Raw genomic sequence first — 18,235 nt, forward strand, 5'->3', positions numbered from 1 at the left:
TTTATTTTACGGCAACTGTCAGCAAATAATTTTAAATTTTTGAACTCTTGAAATACTAATGCATTTCTTAATTTGTTAATACCTTACCTTTCCTACATATCTAAGAATTTGTAGCTTTATAGGTTATTATGTGGGAACATATAGGCATAATATATATATATATATATATATATATATATATATATATATATATATATATATATATATATATATATATATATATATATATATATATATATATATATATATATTATATATATAATCAATATAAATGTGTAAATGTTGGTAAGCCTATACATAAGGCGTACATACATACGAGCCCATTTATATATGAGTGTTTTTATACATATATTCATATATGTATGCGTGGATTATATATATATATATATATATATATATATATATATATATATATATATATATATATATATATATATATATATATATATATATATATATATATATATATATAGTATATATGATTTGACTCTGTCATTCATACAGGTATTATTAGTAATTGTCAAAAAGAGTGATATTCTAAATAGACCTCTTAGGGAAAAGTCTTTCATCCTTTGTTTTTATTATTAGCTTTCAGTTTCGTCATTTGTGATTATATTCTTAGCAAACCAATTGTACGTAATTTCTAGTTCCAGCAATAGGTGACTGAATGGTTTTGTAAAATTATGATAATTGATACTTTATACGATATGTATTGAAAAAGTATCTGTAATCGAGTACAGTAATTTCAATAAATATTTTTTTGTAAAATTTAATGGATATATAATTATAAAAGTAATATTTTTTTGCGATTTTTTTCATTTATGATCTGTGTAAAAAATATCTTATTTAGAGGATGAGTCACTGATTCTCTTATCGATAGATAGAAGGATCTCTCTGATTTGATTTATTATTTTATATACAACAGTCTATTGATTGTCACGCTTATTATATAACTGAATTAGTTGAGGCAATATTAAAACAGTTTAAATCCGTTGCCACTTCGTTACTTGCAATTTGGTAGGAACTGATGGTATGGTAATTATACTAACTGAAGTGCCCTTGTTTTCCGTCAGCTAATCAGGAGACACCATCTTCGTCTTTGGTAGAAATGAAAGACTGTGGCGCTTCTGATTGGCTGTCAACCAGTGGACAGAACTTGACTTCTAACCTCAAAATTTTGTCTCTCAGTTTGGCTTGTGGTTTCATTGTGTGTACATCTGAATGACGATTTTTGTATAAAGAATACTGGGAGTATACTGTGAAGGTAGGAGTTCTTTCGAGTTTACCATGGTTTTTGTGAAAACACTTGTTCGGTTTCTGCTCATGTGAAAAGTAACACGATTTTTTATATTTTTTCTGCATTGTCCGTAGTTCCGAAATTTTTAACAATTTGTAAGAATAAATATTGGGTATGCTTTATAAGTAAACTTCAAAGGACGATAACATGGCATTGCTACCGCGAGGGACAGTACCTTCCATATTATAACCCCTTATAACTCAAGATTCCGTGTCCTTCCTTTAAAGTACTTATATTGTTTAAGCGTTAATGAGGTCATTAAATTGTGGTTTCAGTTGAAGTAGATAGTGATTACTGGAATTTTCCCGTGGATTGGATATTTCTATAGCTAACAATTTAAATGGTGCAAAAATTTCAAATTGCCTTAGTAAAACTTTTACCGCATTACCCCAATTAGATATTCTTAAATACGTCAAGGTGCAGCTTTATAAGGTTAATCAATCGGTCCCCCATGGTTGAAAAGGTTAACAAATAGGGTAAAAATAACGTTCCTCAAAAAATGTCGGCTTTAGATAAAGCACTCAATTCATCAATAAATAGTAATTCATCAAAAAAATTAAATTATTAGTGCAGAGCTATTATATAGAATCACCCAGACTTTGATATAACTACCAGTTTTGCAACTTATGCCATTGCACATTTAAGTCTCATTCCATCAGGTAGTTCAGAAAAACTGTGATAGGTGGTACTTTTGTCTCAAGTTACTGTTTCAAACAGAATATAAGGCAAGCGGTAAATATTCCAAACCTCTTTCAATATCGGAATATGCAGTATAATCATAGTTCTTACTTTATTAATCATGTTAATAATTAGTTAATGATTAGAAGCTAGGGTATTATATCCAGTCTGATCATTGGTAATGGAAGCAGTAAGTGTTCAAACACATGATAGAGCCTGAAGCTACATCTCACCCCTATATTGAGTGTGTATTCACCCCTTTTAAGTTTGTATAAGTGACAACTTCAAAATATTAGCCCACGGGGCTCGTGGGCGTAGCCAGGACATGGCAGCGAGAAGTTTATTCGAAGCAGCCATACGGCAGAGCTAAAACCAAATCATTAGCTCAATTGTGTAAAGAGGTATTTGTAGTATGAATACAACACTGCCATGAACGACTTCATAAAAAGATGGAACGGAAAACTGCTTTCTATGCGTCTGGAAGCACCGGAAGTCGTGGGAAACTAAAGCTCCAGTGATTTTGAGTTAATCAGTTTTTTATTACGTAACTTTATTACGACGACCTGTGGAAAATGTTAAAAAAAAAAAAGTTTAAATAACACTAAGTTCAATATATCTTTGTTTCAATCTTAATTTATAGATACTTAGCACCAAGCCGTAGCTTTTACGTTATGGGAGTCGACCCTCCATAACTAGAAAACTATGGATTTCCGCCAGGAATAATTAATAAAGACTTTCAAAACACTACAAAATACATATACCAGTCTTATTTTCTACAAAATTTATTGCACCAAACTAATTTTACCTATTAATCTGTATGATGAACAGGATCATTTGACTAGAGGGTTGAAGGGGGGGGGAATATATACTTCACAAAAAATAAAACCGTTGAAAGTAATAAAACTTTATTGCCCGGCCGTTTTACCCACTCTCAACTAAAACCGTTGAAAGTAATAAAACTTTATTGCCCGGCCGTTTTACCCACTCTCAACTTTGGCAGTTTTACCCACTCTCAACTTTGGCCGTTTTACCCACTCTCAACTTTGGCCGTTTTACCCACTCTCAACTTTGGCTGTTTTACCCACTCTCAACTTGTGCCGTTTTACCCACTCAACTGTGCCGTTTTACAACCTATCCAGCTTACACCAAAGTCTTAAAATATTGTCTGAGTTTCCGGTTTAGCAGGAATTGCAATTTTCACTAATTCACAGTACAGTGGTTATGACTAAACGACTTAATTTTTAAGCTGACCTCTTATCACTAATCCCAACACACACTTTATATTCTAACTTTGAATCGAGAAAACGATTCAGACTCTATGAAGTTGTAAAATAGCTTGGAATGTAGGACATGGGCAAACTAAGCCAGGTTCTTTTAGGACGGCTGACTTCCAAACTTGCAGCAAATTGGATAGTCTCTAATCATAAACTATGAGGTAAGGACCTATTTACCGTAACAATATTTCAGCAAGAACTAAATTAAGACTAAACCATTTTAGCCTGATATGCACTGGAAATGTAAAACCACCACTAGAGCAACACTTACTATCGTCAACACTGGCTTGTGACATAGAAGATAGCCATAGGTATATTAATCAGAAAATATTTGTGATCTACAATAGATTTTCCATCTTCTCTATCCATCAGACAGGTAAAATAGAAATTCTGTACTTGTTGAAACTAATTTTACTGTTGACAACTATCCATAGCATTTTCACTATTGTGAAAAATCTATTCAATCTTTTTGAGTTACCTTCTGTTCTGACATTTAATGAGGTATCAGGCGTGCTATATACAGTAGTTTGTTAGCTAGATGGGTGTAGTTAGGTCCGATAGCACACCTATAAGCTAACCTGTATTTTAATAGTCCTATAGTTTTACCTACACAAAATCCCTTTTTCATACATTGGTCTCGCATTATTTTTTGGTGCTACTATAGCGTGAGGTCTACCACACTATAGCGTGAGATCTACCTCCCGTTACTACTATAGCGTGAGGTCTACTGCTGAATTATTCGTCCCTCATAGATAAAATAGGATTAAGGATAAAACAGAGAATGCAATCTTGGAAGTACAGGGTGGTTTTAGAAGAGGTAAGGGTTGTATGAATCAGATTTTTGCAGTTAGGCAGATATGCGAGAAATATTTAGCAAAAGGTAAGGAGGTGTATGTTGCATTTATGGATCTGGAGAAAGCATATGATAGAGTTGATAGGGAAGCAATGTGGAATGTGATGAGGTTATATGGAGTTGGTGGAAGGTTGTTGCAAGCAGTGAAAAGTTTCTGCACAGGTAGTAAAGCATGTGTTAGAATAGGAAAGGAGGTGAGCGATTGGTTTCCGGTGAGAGTGGGGCTGAGACAGGGATGTGTGATGTCGCCCTGGTTGTTTGACTTGTATGTTGATGGAGTGGTGAGAGAGGTGAATGCTAGAGTGCTTGGACGAGGATTAAAACTGTTAGGCGAGAATGATCATGAATGGGAGGTAAATCAGTTGTTGTTTGCGGATGATACTGTCCTGGTAGCAGACACAGAAGAGAAGCTTGACCGACTAGTGACAGAATTTGGAAGGGTGTGTGAAGAAGGAAGTTGAGAGTTAATGTGGGTAAGAGTAAGGTTATGAGATGTACGAGAAGGGAAGGTGGTGCAAGGTTGAATGTCATGTTGAATGGAGAGTTACTTGAGGAGGTGGATCAGTTTAAGTACTTGGGGTCTGTTGTTGCAGCAAATGGTGGAGTGGAAGCAGATGTACGTCAGAGAGTGAATGAAGGTTGCAAAGTGTTGGGGGCAGTTAAGGGAGTAGTAAAAAATAGAGGATTGGGCATGAATGTAAAGAGAGTTCTATATGAGAAAGTGATTGTACCAACTGTGATGTATGGATCGGAGTTGTGGGGAATGAAAGTGATGGAGAGACAGAAATTGAATGTGTTTGAGATGAAGTGTCTGAGGAGTATGGCTGGTGTATCTCGAGTAGATAGGGTTAGGAACGAAGTGGTGAGGGTGAGAACGGGTGTAAGAAATGAGTTAGCAGCTAGAGTGGATATGAATGTGTTGAGGTGGTTTGGCCATGTTGAGAGAATGGAAAATGGCTGTCTGCTAAAGAAGGTGATCAATGCAAGAGTTGATGGGAGAAGTACAAGAGGAAGGCCAAGGTTTGGGTGGATGGATGGTGTGAAGAAAGCTCTGGGTGATAGGAGGATAGATGTGAGAGAGGCAAGAGAGCGTGCTAGAAATAGGAATGAATGGCGAGCGATTGTGACGCAGTTCCGGTAGGCCCTGCTTCTTCCTCCGGTGCCTTAGATGACCGCGGAGGTAGCAGCAGTAGGGGACTCAGCAGTATGAAGCTTCATCTGTGGTGGAAATGTGGGAGGTTGGGCTGTGGCACCCTAGCAGTACCAGCTGAACTCGGCTGAGTCCCTGGTTAGGCTGGAGGAACGTAGAGAGTAGAGGTCCCCTTTTTGTTTTGTTTCTTGTTGTTGTCGGCTACCCCCCAAAATTGGGGGAAGTGCCTTTGGTATATGTATGTATAGATAAAACACATTTCATACATTTGTTTAAGCAATAAACACCTAATTTAAACATATCTTAGAAATAACTTAAAATAGATAATTGTATTTCTAATTACATTAAAAAAAGGAATAAAGGTCAAAATAAACATGTTATCACATATTTCCATACATTTATTCTAGCGATACACTCTTCGTACATTAAACATGTTATCATATATTTTCATACATTTATTCTAGCGATACACTATTCGTACATCAAACATGTTATCATATATTTCCATACATTTATTCTAGCGATATACTCTTCGTACATCAAACAGGTTATCATGTTTCCATACCCTTTCGATGGCAACGTAACACAGGCTTGAATTCTCCTCCTCTGTTACGCTTTCTTTTTTCCTGCATGGCAGAACCACATTTATGGCATGGATCTGCTTCTTGAACTGTATCCAAGAGATTGTGCTCTCTTAAAAAGGCGAGTGCTGCTCCTTCTGTCAGAATGACTCTTCTATAAAACTCCTTCAGCATCTCTTTTAGGCCGAGGGAAAAACTGGTTTAGGAGTTGTTGTAGATTACAGCCAACAATTCTCGTTGGCACGGGCCATTCCCTTGGTCGGTCAGTAGCGCGATTTAGGAGCTCCATTTGCTTCATTTTATATGGGCAGGTTTCGTTTTTGATGGATTTTGGGCAGTTCACATGTTCGATAATTAGGTCCGGGGCTCCGGGAAGCTGGTCACGTGGTAGACCTCGCCCTCCACCTGGGTAGGCGACGTATGGCGGTAGACCTCACACTATAGTATCCGAAACTGCTATTTCATATCAAAATGGTCAGATTCGTTTAAAACAATAGCCTATACAAGTATTTATATCCAGGCATCGCAGGTATTAATTGTAGAATTACCAATCAATTTTTTTAACTAACCTGCTAAATTCATCCTTAATGCTACTGAATAAAAGCTTTGCTCTTATTACCTGTTAGCTCAACAATTGTGGACAATTACTATGGTAAATACTTTTAATTTATAGCCAGACATTAACCATATGATTTTTCTACTCGCTATCTTGTTTTATGCCTTTATGCTCATGATTATTCGGGCATACCAATTTTTTTTTTTTTTTTTTTTTTAGTTTTTTGACCCCTTATATAGACAAGGGGGACACCAGTGGGAAGCCTGGATTTCTGTCAAAAAAGTGATTTGCAGCAATATTATTGGTCAGAAAGGTAAAATAAACACAAAATAACCAGTTGGAAAAATATATGGTTTTTGTAAGTGGATAAAAACTACTTTCACAATTTTATGATAAAATTTACGTAATTTTCATAGTTTTTGCTCCGCCGTGGCTCGCTTTGCGCGCAAATAAACAATCTCGCTACTCCTATTAAGGTCTGTTCTGTCAAGTGGTAAAAGGATGTGCTGTGCACGCCAGCCCCGTGGGTCAATATTTCGGGCATATTTTTTTACTTCCACATAAGCAACAATAGCCATAGACTAAACGGAGAGCGTTTTCAACATAAAAAAAATTGTCAACATAGATTAAATCACGCTAAATTTTGAAATAGACCGTACTTCCCTCTTGGAGACACTTTGTGACTTTATTGTGATAGTAGTGAGGTTGAAACTGGAGAGGGTGGAAAAATATTAAGATTGTAGACGGTGCTGGAACTTGTGCATAAATATTTGGAAGTTCACAATTGGTTAAAAGAGCGAGGTAATGATTACGTGATTAAAAAAAAAAAAAATAGCAAACGCAAGCAATGCATGTGCAATGCCAGTACTGTAACTCGCCATCTGTATCTAAAATGTTAGTGAGAAATACTTCATTTAAATATATATACGGAAGTTATGCCCCAGCCCCCTTTCAACATAGACAATGTCAAACTAGCCAGCACTCGTCCATTTCTTAGTAAATTCGTTTCGGTAGTAATTAAAGTATCACATTATCACATTAATCATTACTTTTGGAGAATATGTAGAAAATTAAAGCATGACTAACAGTTTAAAATAGAATACTGGTGAATGTGAAACATTGGCGAATGCAACTTTTTAAAACTACATTTTTTCACCAAATACGCAAACCATACAATTTTCAGACTAGCTGTCATGTTTTATTCATTTCTATCCATGAATATTAGGACAAATCGTCCATCCATGTGATTTTTTCAGGGACATATTTTTTAAGTTTACATCAGCAACAATGGCTATAATACTGAACGAAGATCATTTTTAACACAATCAATTGCCGAAAGATGAAAATAGATTGTACTTTCCTCTTGGAGAGTTGAGAAGGTAGTCATGCTGGAATTGAAGGGTGGGAAACTGGATGTTGTAGAACAATATCCGGTAACTTGTGCTTTAATATTTGGAGCCTCTAAATTGGTTTTAAAAGGCCAGGTTATTATTACATACAAAATCCAGAAAAGCTGGTAAAAGCGAATACAAACATGCACATTAACTCATCGGTCTCCCAAAACTAAACAATATAGACAATGATATACTGTTCAATTCAACCGATCAATAGGCAAGTTTTGCCCAGCCTCCATTAGTCGTAGATTGACTAGAAATTTTGAATGGTTTTCACATTTTTACAAACGGAATGTGAAAGTCTTAAGACATGAGTGAAGTGGCACAAAAAGGAAATCTTCTACAGTATTAGTAATAAAACCACATATTTTTTTTTTTTCTAATATGGGTGTAGGTTAAGGAAGGACTTGACTGATAATTACAAATTTAGTCAAGGAGAGATATAAAGTAATATTAGTGACAGAAATAGACATATTGATGTTCAGTACCTTTCATTATAGAAAATGATTGAAGGTTAACACTGTTCTTTTCTGTGTAGATTTTGTGTATAGATTTGTTGAAAGCAAAGGTAGGTGTAAAGAATCTTATGTTCCAATTTGTCATGAAAAATGTGAAATTTCAACCATTTCCAGTTCACTCATCTTATTTTAGAGCACTTCCAATACTGTTATTGTATTTGAAAAGTTCGAAATCCTTCTAATGCTTTCACCATTTGAACAGTGAATTTACAAGTTAAGATTTCCTGTATAATTTTAATGCCAGAAAGACCCTACCATATAAAGACACCTGTGAAGCCCGCCCATGACACGAGGTTAGGTTAGTTTTTGCCTTGGGATAAGTACGCTGCTACAAAACTTTTGTGGCTTGGTAGGGCCAAACTATCACGGCTACAAACTTTTTGGTTGTAGCATTGTCGGAGAGATTGAATCTTCCATGATTTAAGCTTATATTTTCATGTGAAGAAAGCTCTGAAAAGTGAACGGATATTCATATCTAAATTTTCATGACGTGGGAATGTGGTATATAACTCTCACGTTGTAGCAATGATTATAGATATAAATTGGTTTCAGTGTTGCTATATGCAATATGCTAATTACTTTTTGCACAATAACCTCATATGTCAACCTGTAAGTTGAAGTTTTATAGTTAAGAATTTAAAATAAACAAATTGCAAATTGCTTCAGAAAGCAGAATAATTTTAGTCCATAAATAACATTAGAGTAATTAGAGTAAAGTCGGACAAATTTTTCAGCAAAATTTGTTTTATATAGAAATGTTCATATCATTAATTTTTTCTGGATACCAAGGGAAAATAGAATGTTCCTTAAGTTTTAAAAGGACAATTATTGCAAACCGTTCCATATAGAAAATATTCGTAAAATTGGACGATAGGTTTTTCAGACTATTTTTCTTGAACAGGATCTAGAATTTTTGTATAGAAGTTTACATATCCATTTCTCTATTGACCATGTAAAATTATTAAGAATTCACATACTCTATGATGCATAATGCAATAATTTGGAAGTGCACGCTAGCTAGTAGAAAAACTATGCAAGTGTAATGTAATATTCACGTGTTAGGCGTTGGGCACTACTGGCCGTACTACCAGCTACAGGGGGTATACGGGCAAAATTTGTGTGAAATCGTGGGTGTGACGCAAGGGGCACGCAACAGTCTTTGACCTCGTAGCCCGCCGTATACCAGCCACAGAATCTTCACTCGCTGCACTAAAACAGTTCCATATAAAAAATATTCTATGCGTAAAAACGCTCGTAAAATTGGATGATATGTTTTTCAGACTATTTTTCTTGAACAGGATCTAACAGTAGAATTTTTGTATAGAAGTTTACATATCCATTTCTCTGTAGACCATGTAAAATTATTAAGAATTTACATACTCTATGGTGCATAATGTAATAATTTGGAAGTGCACGCTAACTTGTAGAAAAACTCTGTAAGTGTAATGTAATATTCACATGTTAGGCGTTGGGCACAAAATTTGTGTGAAATCGTGGGTGTGACGCAAGGGGCATACAAGTCTTTGACCTCTTAGCCCGCCGTATACCAGTCGCAGAATCTTCACTCGCTGCACTAAAATGTTCTGCGGCAGTCAAGAAAATTTTTAGTCGCAGACAGGATGCACGTCTGACGCAAGTAAGCCGTGCGTGTGATTTACGTGCAACTTACGTGCCATAGTATTTTCTGTGGCATGACCTCCGCACATTGGTTGTGCGTGAAATTTGCATGTAAATTGCGTCACAAGTACGAGCCACGCACGTTTTTCGTACGGAATTAAAGGAAGTACGTGCAGATTCTGTGGCTGGTATACGGCGGGCTACGAGGTCAAAAACTGTTGCGGGCACCTTGCGTCACACCCACAATTTCACACAAATTTTGCCCGTATACCCCCGTAGCTGGTAGTACGGCTAGTTGTGCCCAAGGCCTTACATCGCAGGAGTTCATGGCTACGACTGAAAAATTCCCAGACACGTACGGCTAAAAAATTTGTACGGGGAGATGTGCCCAACGCCTTAGATGTTTAAACCGGTTTTACTGTGCGCATACCTTCACTACAATTTTACCTAATAAGTAATGAATATCACTTGGAAAAATGAGGATTGCAAGATGTGAATTAATTTCCTATATAATCCTTAAAGGAAATAAATAGGTTTTGTCAGAAAAAAAAACAACTTGCAGAGGAAAGACAGGTGCTAAATTTTATTCAACAAAATTTACGATAAAAATTTTTATATAGAAACTTAAATATTTTTCATTTGACCATATGCCTTGTAAAACTGCAAAGATTGCTCTTTCAAATAAATGACATGTATTTGCAAATGCATGCACGCTTGAAGAACAATATCTATAAATATCTGTAATATTCTATTGTAAAAGATTAGCCTTATCCAGTGTTAGCGTATCCATGCCTTCTGCCATTTTGCACAAATCAAGTAATGAATAATGCTGGGAAAATTAATATTGCAATGGAAAGCTGAATAGATTTCCTATATAAAACCTGGATAAGTCAGTAATTGTAGCGCAAAGATGGACAAAGTCTTTCAAGTTTACAATAGTTTTTCATATAAAAATATTCGTAGATTTACATTTTACCGTATACCATGAGTAGACACAGAATGCTCTTTCAAATGATATACGCAACGTGACAATGCGCTTTCAAATGGTATACGCAACGTGACAATTACAATTGTTTAGAAACGCACAGACCCGTGTAGAAAACTCTCCATGCTTGCATAAATGTGCTAAAATGTACAGCTATCTGACTTGAGTTGAGCGTAATTTTATTCTACCATTTTGCACACACTTTAGTGAATAGTTTTCTATTAGTACCAAAATCTATTTTCAGATGCCTATCTTATTTACGTAAAATGGCCCTATTGACGTTTAGCGAATATTTCGCGAAATCATTCACTCGGAGCACTTACGGTTACAAGAAGGGTAGACGCCAAACAGTCATTTGATCACCAGAAGAGGAAGGTAACCTTTAATCATGAATTCATTAAATTTCTGAAAATGAAGTGTAGTTGGATTGACTAATCTAGAATGTGCAAGAAGTAATCGTGAGAATTTTTGGACTGAACAAATTTTCCCTAAGGAAATAAATTACAAACTGTTTTATAACAGTTATACTGTAATAGTATTTTCGATTGTGGAGATTTGAGGATTGGTTAGATACTCCATCGGATATATACTTTACGTGTCTTTTGCCTTTTGAAGTTTTTTTTTTTTTTCTTTTTTTTTTGAGCTGGCTAGATTTTTCCATATTGTTCAGTCTGTAACATTACTTACTGCCAATTCTCACTGATTCCATTTTGTTCAAGTGATGGCCAAACACATCTGTTTGCACATGAAAGCATTTCATTTAATTCAGCTGCTGTTGCTCCAACAACTGACTACCCTTGAAAATTTTTCTCCTAACACCCTCGTACAGTTATAGTGCCATCATTGCAATTCCGCGGTGAACTTTATATATTACTTGGTATTTGCAGCTACCCTTTGGCAGCTAATTGCAATCTCGTTTTAGCCTCGGTATCTCTATTGCCATATTCTCCCAACTAACTTCCCAATGACCGTCCCTCCTTACAGCGACTCTGGAGTTCTATGTGGCATGTCAGTGTTGAATGACCTACTAGCCCTAATACCTGCTTTTCTTGCCCAAATACTAAGATTATATAGCCTAGAAATTATTTTATTGTGGTAGACCTTGGTTACTAAACATAAATACTGATGAAATTGGTGTAGTTTAATCATTAGAGGGAGGAAGTTAAAACCTTAATAAAACTCGGTATGATCCTCAGCAGGTGTAGGATATTAGATCCTCCCCATCCAGATGTTTTCATTGACAGATTTCCTTGTAATTTGGATTAACAAAAAAAAAAAAAAAAAAAAAAAATGGCGTTATACCAAGAGCAGTGCGCAAAACAATTGTACCAAATATAGAATGGAATTTGATTATAATCCTTTTTCCGGACATTGAACTTTTCAGCTGAGGGCATGATGTGGTATGGCAGCAATAATTACAAGGTAGAACAGAATTTACCGTAGAGCCTATGACTTTTTTTTTTCTTTTAATTGGTGGGGGTTGGAACCAGTAGGGAATGTTTATAATTTATATACTGGTTGTCGAAAAATGAGACGACGATTACCAAGTTTAAGTTCTAATTTATAAAAACTTGTGGCTATTAGAGAAAGTTGCATAAATATCCCAACTTAAGGAAAGGCACGAGGGAGAGAATAGTTAGCCAGTATATTGAAATTTGATAGGTCAGCTAATTATGCATAATTTCATTATCTAATTGATGACCTACGGATTATATACAACATCTCAAGATTTAATTTTAATTTTCTTTTGCAGGTATGGGTTGAACTTGTACACTTCCAATCAAGGACTGATGTCTTCATGTCTCAAGAAACTTGATAGGCGCAAAATGGAAAATCATAAGGTAAATTAAGTTTAGATTTGTTAAACAAGGTATCTGGTAGTGTTGACAGCTTAATCTACAATATCTTTAAGATTAATCAATGATTTTTTAAACCTTTATTGGTTAAAAACTTCTAATGTATCTTTTTTTTGAAATTACCAATTTTGAATATTAATGACAAATATTTTCAAATCAGCCCTAGTTGTCCAATTTCTAAGAATTCGTAATAACACTATGAAGTTTTTCTAAGAACTTATAATATTTCATAAGTTCATAGACTATTATTGACTTTTCAAACTCAAATAACACAATTACTTGGTAAACTGGATTGTTAGATGGATGACAGTTTGAGCCCACATTCTTGAAAGGTAAATTTGTCGTGGTTCTCAATAAATGGGAGGAATAGGATAAATTAGAAAGTTACATTGTATGAAATTATTTCAATTAGTAAAGGTCAAGTACTGTATGATAGTACTTTAACTAGTAAAAGGTTAATGTATTGCAAATACTTTTATTAGTCAACGGTGTTAATATAAATTTTAGTCTTTCGATTTAGTCAAGTACTCGTCAAGACTACAGTAACACAGGATAGGCTATTTGCTGAAGAAAAATCTATACCAATCACATGATTTAGATTTGTTACTTTACAAATTTGTCAAGTATACTGGTGTTTCAGCTTAGAGTAAAGCAAGTTTTGATATGGTTCATTAATGGACAGATATTGGATTTGGGCTTCCAGTGGATTAGTGTCAAAACACTGTTGGGTCACTTAGTCATTGAAATAAATTAGGATGGTATTTGTCAGACCTTTTTTTTTTTTTTTTTTTTTTTTTTTTTTTTTTTTTTTTTTTTTTTTTTTTGTCAATGGCTTAAGGATCAGACTTGGATTTCCCGACAAATTACTTTAGTTTGCTGATGAATGCAAGTCTTGGTTTGTCACCAGATTAGGGTATAGTTTTGATAGTCCTATTTGTTAATTGTTTTGGTTGTCGATAAGTCCAGTTAGATCAGGATAGGACTGATGAGTCTTGTAAATTTTATATTGTATTGATATAATTTAATTTGAAAATTGTTATGCAGTATTAAATCCTGTTTTAAATTTTTCATTAAATCTTCCCTGAATTGAACATTTTGGCTTGAAGTTAAAACAAAAACAAAAAATATTCTTCAACTTTAAATTGATTACTCAAAATCAGGATAATTTTTTCAGCCTATTTTGAAAATATGAAATTTTGACATTTCTTGGATAACGTTAAGAAATTTTATCTTTTAGTTTAGATTTCTAAGATAGTGATAAGGCAAGATACCATGTAATGTTTAAGATAGTGATAAGACAAGATACCATGTAATGTTTAAGATAGTGATAAGGCAAGATACCATGTAATGTTTAAGATAGTGATAAGACAAGATACCATGTAATGTTTAAGTTAGTGATAAGGCAAGATACCATGTAATGTTTACTGTGCTATTGTAAAATATCCTCCAAAAAAAGTTAGAAAAATCACGTGGATTAGGGTAACAGGGTAGTCAGGGGACAGTGGTTTCTCTACTAAATTAAGATAGCAAGTTTTACTTATTTGAATTAAGAAATCAGGATAGTAACATTTAGTTGATTGACTACAGTAAAGCTGATTGGGTTATATATTAAGGGAAAATTAATGCTAATCAAGTTGTAAGTTGGCGTGAAATTTAGTTTGTTTGAAACTATTTGCCAATTGAGTTAAATACAATAGGTTGATTCAATAAAATAGGTTGGTTCAATAAAATAAGGATGAAGTATTTAGACTTTATAATTTTAGTTTATCCTAATTGTAGTATTAATGTAGATTAGACCTACACAAGTCATGGTATCGAGTTGGTAAATTGTATCAATAGACTATTTTAGTACTGAATTGTAGTAGTTTACAGGGTTAAGATTTTGCTTATTAGCTGATGAGGTAACGTCAGGATATGCTTGTAACTGGAACTAAAGATCGATATAGATAATGGTGGTAGTGAAATTAATTTTAACATGTTACTACGATATATTAGCACGAATATATATTTAAGGGGGCATTTATATAAGGTGATATCTGATTCGATATTATTGAAAAGATAAAAGTGGGTCAGTTGCAATTTTAAAAAACTATTTAACCATTATAAAGGTAGGTCAGTTGAATGTTTTTTTTTAAATATTTAACCTGTATAACTAAGGCTATTTTTCCCTGTTGGAGCCCTTGGGCTATTAGCATCTTGCTTTTCCAACTAGGGTTGTAGCTTGGCTAGGAATGATGATGATAACTGGTGTTAGCGTATCCATGCCTTCTGCCATTTTGCAAAAGTCAAGTAATGAATAATGCTGGGAAAATTAATATTGCAATGGAAAGCTGAATAGATTTCCCATGTAAAACCTGAATAACATTGTCAGTAATTGTAGCGTAGAGATGGATAAAGTCTCAAGTTTATAAACGTTTTTTCATATGAAAATATTCGTAGATTTACATTTTACCGTATACCATGAGTTGACACAGAAAGCCCTTTCAAATGGTATACGCAATGTGACAATTACAAGCATTTAAAAACGCACAGACCCGTGTAAGAAAACTTTCTCCATGCTTGCATAAATTTCCTAAAGTGGGCAGCTGTCTGACTTGCGTTGAGCGTAATTTTATTCTACCATTTTGCGCACTAACTATGTAGTGTATAGCTTTCTATTATTACCAAAATCTGTATTCAGATGCCTATCTTAATTACGTAAAATGGCTCTGACTTTTAGCGAATATTTCCGCGAAATCATTCACTCGGAGCACTTATGGTTACAAGAAGGGTGGACGCTAAACAGTCATTGGATCACCAGAAGAGGTTTAAGGTATCCTTTAATCGTGAATTTTTTAAATTTCTGAACATGAAATGTAGTTCGATTGACCATCCTAGAATGTGCAAGAAGCAATCGTGTGAAAATTTTTGGACTGAATGAATTTTCCCTAAGGAAATAAATTGCAAACTGTTTTATAACCCATTTATGCTGTAATAGTATTTTCGATTGTGGAGATTTGGGGATTGGTTATACTCCATCAGATATATACTATACACGTCTTTTAGCTTTTGAAGGTTTTTTCTTTGAGTTAGCTAGATTTTTCCATATTGTTCAGTCAGTAACATTACTCTTACTGCCAATTCTCACTGCTTCCATTTTGTTCATTTGATGGCCAAACACATCTATATGCACTAAAAGCATTTTATTTAATTCAGCTGCTGTTGCTCCAACAACTGACTACCCTTGAAAATTTTTCTCCTAATACCCTCTTAGGGTTGTTGTGCCATCATTGCAATACGTCGGTGAACTATATATTACTTGGTATTTACAGCTTCCTTTTGGCAACTAATTGCATTCTCGTTGTAGCCTCAGTATCTCTATTGCCATATTCTCCCAACTAACTTCACAATGTCTGTCCCTACTTACAGCGACTCTGGCGTTCCAAGTGGCAGGTCAGTGTTAAATGACCCTCTAGGCCCTAATAGCTGGTTTTCTTCCCCAAATAATATTATAAAGCCTAAAAATTATTTCATGGTGGTAGACCTTAGTTACTAAACTAATTATTAGAGGGAGGAAGTTAAAACCTTAATAAAAGTGTGTGATCCTCAGTAGGCGTAAGATATTAGATCCTGCCCATCCAGATGTTTTCATGACAGATTTCCTTGTAATTTGGATTAACAAAAAAAAAAAAAAAAAAAAAAAAAAAAAAAAAAATGGCGTTATACCAAGAGCAATGCGCAAAACAATTGTACCAAATATAGAATGGAATTTGATTATAATCCTTTTTCCGGACATAGAATTTTTCAGCTGAGGGCATAATGTGGTATGGCAGCAGTAATTACAAGGTAGAACAGAATTTACCGTAGAGCCTATGACTAATTTATTTATTTATTTTTTTTTTTTTTTTTTTTTTTTTTTTTGTGGGGGTTGGAACCATTAGGGAAGAGTTTATAATTTATATACTGGTTGCCTTAAAAATGAGACGACGATTACCAAGTTTAAGTTCTAATTTATAAAAAGAACTTGTGGCTATTAGAGAAAGTTGCATAAATATCCCAACTTAAGGAAAGGCACAAGGGAGAGAATAGTTAGCCAGGATATTGAAATTTGATAGGTCAGCTAATTAAGCATAATTTAATTATCTAATTGATGACCTACGGATTATGTACAACATCTCAAGATTTAATTTTAATTTTCTTTTGCAGGTATGGGTTGAACTTGTACACTTCCAATTAAAGACTGATGTCTTAATGTCTCAAGAAACTTAATAGGCACAAAATGGAAAATCATGAGGTAAATTAAGTTTAGATTTGTTAAACATAGTTTCTGGAAGCGTTGATAGCTTAATCTACAGTATCTTTAAGATTAATCTATGATTTTTTAAATCTTTATTGGTTAAAAACTACTAATGTATCTTTTTGAAATTACAAATTTTAAATATCAATGACAAGTAAATATTTTCAAATCAGAGTGAAAGTTGTCCAATTTCTAAGAATTCGTAGTAACACCATGAAGTTTTTCTAAGAACTTCTAATATTTCATAAGTTCATAGACTATTAACTTTCCAAACACAAATATTTAACACAATTACTATGTAAACTGCATTGTTAGATTGATGACAGTTCGAGCCCGCATTCTTGAAAGTTGAATTTGTCGTGGTTCTCAATAAAGAGGAGAATGGGATAAATTAGAAAGTTAATTTGTATGAAATTATTTTAATCAGTAGAGGTCTAAGTACTGTATAATAATACTTTAATTAGTAAAAGGTTAATGTATTGTAAATACTTTTATTAGTCAACGGTGTTAATATAAATTTTAGTCTCGATTTAGTTAAGTACTCAAGTTAAAACTACAGTAAAACAGGGTAGGCTATTTGCTGAAGAAAAATATATACCAATCACATGATTTAGAAGATTTGTCACTTCACAAATTTGTCAAGTAAACTGGTGTTTCAGCTTAGAGTAAAGCAAGTTTTGATATGGTTCATTAATGGACAGATATTGGATTTGGGCTTTCAGTGGATTAGTGTCAAAACACTGATGGGTCTCTTAGTCATTGAAATAAATTAAGATGGTATTTGTCAAAGGACTGCTTTTTTTCTGTGAATTTTGTCAATAGCTTGAGGATCAGACTTGGATTTCCCGACAAATTAGTTTAGTTTTCTGATGAATGCAAGTCTTGGTTTGTCACCAGATTAAGGTATAGTTTTGATAGTCCTATTTGTTAATTGCTTTGGTTGTCGATAAGTCCAGTTAGATCAGGATAGGACTGATGAGACTAGTAAACTTTATATTGTATTGGTATAATCATCTTTGAGAATGTTATAAATCCTTTTTTAAATTTCTCATTAAATCTTCTCTTAATTTGAACATTTTGGCTTAAGTTAAAACAAAAACAAAAAATATTCTTCAACTTTAAATTAATTACTGTACCCAAAATTAGGATAATTTTTTTCAACAATGTTTTGAAAATATAAAATTGACATTTCTTGGATTA

The 18,235-nt window shown here is 34.1% G+C and overlaps 1 long non-coding RNA gene across 1 annotated transcript; it reads left to right on the forward strand.

Annotated features, from left to right (window-relative positions):
• The first annotated feature begins 1,070 nt into the window (after positions 1–1,070).
• LOC137645035 (uncharacterized) lies at positions 1,071–17,051 on the forward strand. Its single transcript, XR_011045257.1, has 3 exons — positions 1,071–1,264; positions 12,657–12,744; positions 16,945–17,051. It is a non-coding gene; the product is annotated as an uncharacterized lncRNA (long non-coding RNA).
• Positions 17,052–18,235: the final 1,184 nt, after the last annotated feature.

Source organism: Palaemon carinicauda, chromosome 8 (assembly GCF_036898095.1).
Source record: "Palaemon carinicauda isolate YSFRI2023 chromosome 8, ASM3689809v2, whole genome shotgun sequence".
Taxonomy (NCBI): domain Eukaryota; kingdom Metazoa; phylum Arthropoda; class Malacostraca; order Decapoda; family Palaemonidae; genus Palaemon; species Palaemon carinicauda.